The sequence below is a fragment of the Manis javanica genome, chromosome 5 (genome assembly GCF_040802235.1).
Source record: "Manis javanica isolate MJ-LG chromosome 5, MJ_LKY, whole genome shotgun sequence".
Taxonomy (NCBI): domain Eukaryota; kingdom Metazoa; phylum Chordata; class Mammalia; order Pholidota; family Manidae; genus Manis; species Manis javanica.
In genome coordinates, this window is record NC_133160.1 from 48,273,014 (window position 1) to 48,279,456 (window position 6,443).

General features: G+C 40.3%; 1 long non-coding RNA gene across 1 annotated transcript; it reads left to right on the forward strand.

The window, feature by feature from the left end:
* Positions 1 to 244: 244 nt before the first annotated feature.
* On the forward strand, positions 245 to 6,025 carry LOC140849543 (uncharacterized). The gene is made up of 2 exons (XR_012131547.1): positions 245 to 4,150; positions 4,548 to 6,025. It is a non-coding gene; the product is annotated as an uncharacterized lncRNA (long non-coding RNA).
* The last annotated feature ends 418 nt before the right edge of the window (positions 6,026 to 6,443 follow it).

Sequence of the window (6,443 nt, forward strand, 5' to 3'; positions counted from 1 at the left end):
GATGTATCCTCGCCTGCTAATTTCAGACATTCTGATTTCTGAAGTGCCGTGGGTGCACGCTCTAGAAGATATAGCAAATAAGACAGAGGATGAAATATCTTGTCCTGAAAGCCCAGTAGTTGGCTTCCTGAAAAGATACTTGAAAACCAAATTATGGTCAGTCAGGGGATTCATAGGGTGCTTGCAGAGAGGAGGGCCCTTCAGAGAAATCCCATGCGGAATCATGCTGTGCTTAAGTTGTAGGATCTGAAGAATCAAAAGTTAGCATAAGTACAGCCATCTTAAGGCCTAAATACCACCCCCTAACCCAGAAGAAGGAAAATCATTAGAATCTTGAAAAACAAGTTAGTTAGCCTGTGTCAATTGTAGTGACCTTTAGTTAGCCAACCGTAAATCAGTTAATCATACACACCTAGCTTATCTTACTAGAACCACCCTAGACATTCCGTAGGTGATCTCATCTAATCAGACCCCAGGATGTGGCGCCAGCAAAAGATTTATGAGCCTATAGAAAAAACTCTGTATTGTGATTATGGAAAATTTTACCCCTTTTGAAAATACTATAAAACCTTCTGCCCTAGTGTGCTCGGGGTCCTCGTTGAGACCTGCTGCGACAGGCTGACTTGGACCCCAACTAGTTGGCTTCCGAATAAATTCCTCTTGCTTGTTGCATCAAGAAACGTCTTTGGTGAGTGATTTGGGGCGGCGCCTTCCTCAGGGGAATCCAACATTTGGGGGCTCGTCCGGGATCATGCGCTCACCCCGCTTCACTCCCGAAGTCGCTCTTGGAGGAAGAGGTAAGATTAGTGGCGCCTTGGTTTGTCTGTGTTCTGTTTTCTGTTTTTCAGTGAGACCGGTCAGAATTCTGAAAGGGGGTACCCACTGTCTGGCAGCTGTCCCGATCCCGTAAAGGGGTCGAGACTGCGGTCGGTAGACGTACTAGGAGCACCGCAGGCTGCAACCCTGGGGGACGCCTCGGGGAGGTTGGGAGGCCAGGGACGCCTGGTAGCCTCCCGTCTGTTTTTCCGGCAAGGTGAATCTGATGAGATAGGGTTGATTTTCAGGTGCCAGGAATATCAACCCTCTGATTCCTTTCGGTTTCTGTTTGAAAATCTGAGAAAAAACAAAAAGCGGCCGCTGTGTGTCTAATCTGTGTGTGTCTCTGTTTTTTGTGTCTTTCATGTGCCTAATAATTGTTATACTGACAAGGGGACAGACTCAGACAACCCCCTAAGTGTGTAAATGAATATATCTTTCTACCTCCGGATGGTATTAATGAAATTGATTTAAAGACAAGCGCTTGTAAAAATTGAGTGTTCTAAAACTTCCAGAAAACCTGGTAAAAAAGTGTTAAGCATTAATGCTAATTTGAGTTTGCCTGAGGCGGGCATGTCCTGGTAGTTGTCCGCTGCCTGAGTTTACCTAGAGTCATTTGAGTCATGTTATCTGCTAAATCTTTTAAGAATAGAATGCTTAGAAGCTTGGCTTTGTCTAGTGTTCAGTGGGGGTCTTGTGAGTAGGCTAGCATAGTTGTTGCAGGTAGGTGAACTGGATAAGTGTGGCAAGTGAACACCTTTTAAATTGTGTGTTGCAGTGTGTATGCCTACCTGCAGCCTGAGAATCTTTGTAGTAACTTAAAGCCTTAGAGTTTTGTTAAGTTGAGAAGATGTGCTCTGTGTTTGCTGGGAGATTGTGCTGTGAAGCTCATGGTTGCAGAAATTGTAGAATGTGTTCGTGAGTTTGTTGGTCTAGAAAATGTTAGTTTGACAGTTTGCAGTGTCCTGCTTCTCAGTGTTCACTAGAAGTTAAAGTTTCTAATGGTTTTAAGTTCTAATTAAAACCACTTAAAGTAATAAAGAAAAACATTTCTCTATGCTAAAAGATGTATGTTTTAATAAGAAAAAGTATAAAAAATGAAAACTCTTCTGCATGCTAAAGAATGTGTTTTGTAATAAAAGAAAGTAACTTTGTTCTAAAGTACAGCTATTTATTTAAAGAGAGACAAAGAGAGAAAACAGCGTGGTGCCTTTTGTTGTAGAAGATCAGCTCAGCCTGTTGCTTTGGGGGGAGAGTTAGGATGTTTAGAGATAAAGTGAGATAAACCCAGTCAAGCCGCAGGCAAGCCCAGGCATAATTCTCACCGGCTTATGTGCTTGGGACCATGGGGCAAATGAAGAATAAATTACTATATTCTTACAGATATAGTCATGCCTAGTGAAATTAAAGCAAGTGAGTCTTGATATCAAGTGCACAGCAAAATTAAAATCTCGTTTCCAGTTAAACAGTTTTCTTTAACTGTTAGTCTGCTCTTAATGTTGAAAGATCACAGCAGTTTCTCATGCTTAAAGTCTCAGTGAGTTGCCATGAAATCGTAATGTTAAAGGGACTAAAAGCTAAAGTTTGTTAACAACTGTATAACCTTTATTTGCCTTTGAAATATTTTGTTATTAAAAATGATTGCATGGCCTGAAAAATTGAATTCCTAAGCAGAATAGTAACAAAGCTTTTTTCAGCTGATTAAATGCACTTAGTTAACAAACCAAAATTTATTAAACTGTAGAATCTGGACAAGATTATGTTTCTCCCAGAAAAACAGGTTTCACTGTAAAGGTTTAGATAGACGAACGTGTGACCACTTTTGAGAAAAGTTGTAATAGATTTTTTGAGAACCACCAGGTCTTCTTGTTTAATTTATATGCTGTATGTTTAAAAAAAAAAAAAAACATGGGGGAATCTACTATTAAAGAGTAAAACATTCTTGAAGCTTTCAGGGAAGACCTGCAAACTTAAGAACTTTCTCTGTTTTTTGTATCTGGTCTTAGACACTTATGCTGAGTTATGTTCTTATTATTTTCACTGTTTGTAAGCTATTGATTGTAAGCCAAAGGTCATCATTTCTCAGTCCCTAAATGAAAAAGTAAAATGCCTGATCTCTTTCATCTCAAAGCATATTTCTGGTCATATCTGAATATCTGTGTGAAAGAAAGAGACATTTAAATTTGAGATTCTGCTTAAACTTTTAAGTTGAATTTGACTATAGCCATATTCATTCTTTGTATGTATCTCTAACAGGTCTTTTGTATGCCTGGTAATATTATACTCTGCCTTGAGTTTAGACAGTTCTTTCAGCTAAATATGAATTCTTATTGTAGCTTTTTTCCCCTCCTGAAGATGAAAGCAGAAGAATCTACCATCTGCTACCATTCTCTCAAGAATGCTTAGTAACCTAGAATTAGTTTGACTTTCTGTATGTTGTCTTTAAAAATTGACAGCAGCAGTCTCCCCTGCTGCCCCACTTTTTAAGATATCTCGTTTACTGTGCTGAGTATATAGACAATAAATGTGTAATGATAGTTCTAAAAAATGAAATGCAAAAAGGTGCTTTTACCTCTAGTTAACTCTGATATTTTCCAGAGGGCCCCTGGAACATGTCAGAGGAATTTTTTCTCACTAGACAAAGTATTTGACTAATTTGGCTTATTTATCTGATATATATATATTTATTTACCAAGAAAGCACTGTCAAAGAGAATGATGCTAAACTTTGTTACTGAATGTTTTGTATTACAGAAATATCAGAATTTCCTTATGTCAACTGTTTTACAGTAAGCTCTCATCATATCTTTAACCATTGTCATTTGTAAGTCTTTTGTCATTTATAGTATTATCCCTAAACTGGTAAAGAACTAGATTTCAGCAGAACAGGTATTAGTTACATAAGATTACATAAACTAAAGAAAATGATTTTGTGTCTTTTTGTTTCAAATGTTGCTGGTAAAGTGTTTTAACCTTGTTCTCTTAAACTGACAACAGTTTAGTAAATGACTATCTTTATGAGCAGAATTGAAACATCCTTCTCTCTACTTGATCCCTCCAGAGTTTAAAAACTTTCAGTGACTGTTTTTGTATTCCATGGCAGTATGTTTATTTGCACGAGTTCAATAAGAATCTGCTTTCCTTGTGAGAAGACTACTTAAGAACACTGGTTATACTACCAGGGCTTTGACTGGAATGTCGTACCTGAGAGACATGTGTATAAACTCAGATGTGAACAACTTTAAAGAACTAAGATTGACTTTATAAAGCCAACAAAGCCCCTTGGAAGAACTGGCCTGGTACCTTGCTTACAGAGTTCCCAGCAGCCTTACCAGGTGAGTAAAGAAGGTCACTTCCTGGCAGGTGCAGAGACCTCGAGAAGAGAAGAATTCATCCAAATCTACAGGTACTGCAGGCAAAGCCTGATGGCAAGTCTGGCTTGGCTGTCTGGCCTCAAGAGGCCTTTAAAAGTTCAATCTGAAATTCCTTACAAAAAGTTCCAGCAAAGCATATTTAAAAGAGCCTGTGTAATCAATTGCTCTTCTTGCTGCACCTGTGCAAATAATCAAGCCAGCTGTTAATTATTTTCTTAACCTAGTTACTTCTAGTAAAAATGAGAATGATTTTAGAGAGAAGTATCGTTTCAATAATGCAGCCTCCTTCCAGAATAAAAAATGCAACTCCAGATGTTGCTACATGACCTAATAACACAATTTGTTTTATCTTGCCTAGAAGCCACAAAACTGCAAATAGTAATAAAAATGAAACCCAGAATAGAAGCGCCAGCCTTCTGAAGCCCTCTCAACTGACCAGTGATGGAGACCTAGCTGCACCCTTTACTGCGCCCCCTTCTCAGCATGAAGCAGCCAGAGCGGTCATCACCCCTCTTCCCTAGCAGCAGCTAGAGTCTCTATCTGTAGAAGAAAGAATGAGACCATACCCATAGCCTTCCCTGGTAAAAACAGGTATTTAATCCCTCCTCCCGAGGGATAGTGGGCTTGTAACACTGGAGTGACCCCATGTGTCTCTACTTCTGCCTTCAACTCCTCCCGTGATTTCTGTATCATGGTCCAGCTGGTGCCCAGGTTGATGTATCATGATGATCTCTCATTCGTAGCTGAATTTGAACCTAAGCATAGATATAAGAGAGAGCCGGTCTCGCTGACCTTAGCCGTGTTGTTAGAGATAAGAGTCGCAGCTGGAGTGGGAACGGAGGCAGCCGCTATTGTTCAAGGGAACCAGCATTATGAAAGACTAAGGACTGCTATTGATGAAGACCTAAAAACCATAGAGCAATCCATTACAAAACTTGAAGAATCTCTGACTTCCCTCTCTGAGGTAGTCTTACAGAATAGACGAGGGCTAGATCTGCTGTTCCTAAAAGGAGGAGGACTGTGTGCAGCTTTAAGAGAAGAATGCTGCTTTTATGCAGATCATTCCGGGATAGTAAGAGATTCAATGTCAAAACTTAGAGAAAGGCTAGATCAGAGGAAGAGAGAGCGAGAAGCAGGCCAAGGACTGTTTGAATCTTAGTTCACTAGGTCCCCGTGGTTTACAACCCTGATATCCACTCTGGCTAGGCCCCTACTCATCCTTGTGTTGCTCCTAACTTTGAGACCCTGCATATTAAACCGGTTGATAACTTTTGTTAGAGAAAGAGTGAGTGCTGTTCATGTACTAATGTTGAAGCAACAATACCACTCACTCACCTCACAAGAAGATACAAACATTCCATGATTGGAATGCCCCAAAAAGAGAAGTGGGGAAATGTAGGATCTGAAGAATCAAAAGTTAGCATAAGTACAGCCATCTTAAGGCCTAAATACCACCCCCTAACCCAGAAGAAGGAAAATCATTAGAATCTTGAAAAACAAGTTAGTTAGCCTGTGTCAATTGTAGTGACCTTTAGTTAGCCAACCGTAAATCAGTTAATCATACACACCTAGCTTATCTTACTAGAACCACCCTAGACATTCCGTAGGTGATCTCATCTAATCAGACCCCAGGATGTGGCGCCAGCAAAAGATTTATGAGCCTATAGAAAAAACTCTGTATTGTGATTATGGAAAATTTTACCCCTTTTGAAAATACTATAAAACCTTCTGCCCTAGTGTGCTCGGGGTCCTCGTTGAGACCTGCTGCGACAGGCTGACTTGGACCCCAACTAGTTGGCTTCCGAATAAATTCCTCTTGCTTGTTGCATCAAGAAACGTCTTTGGTGAGTGATTTGGGGCGGCGCCTTCCTCAGGGGAATCCAACAAAGTGATGCCCAGTCTTCCTCCTTTCCCTGCCCCACCCCCATCAGGTTTTGTTTGTAAATCTTGATTGTCATATGATGTAAGACTTTGCTAATCAGGATTAAAGCAGTCACAATTTTTGAACTATCACATGTCTTTTGATCATTCATCTTTTACGATGAAGTCTACCCACCAAGAGAAGCTGGTATCTGGGATTAACTAGGAACATTCACGTTTGTGTTTTCCCCATAAAAGTAGAGAATGGAGCACTGATTAAATAAACCAGCATGGGTGGGTGCTGTGTGGGCCCTTCTGGAAGCCCCTTTGCTCCAGGAATGCAGTGAGGTCATCGGAGGGCTTGCTGCTGATTGCCCTCTGCCAGGATCCTTGG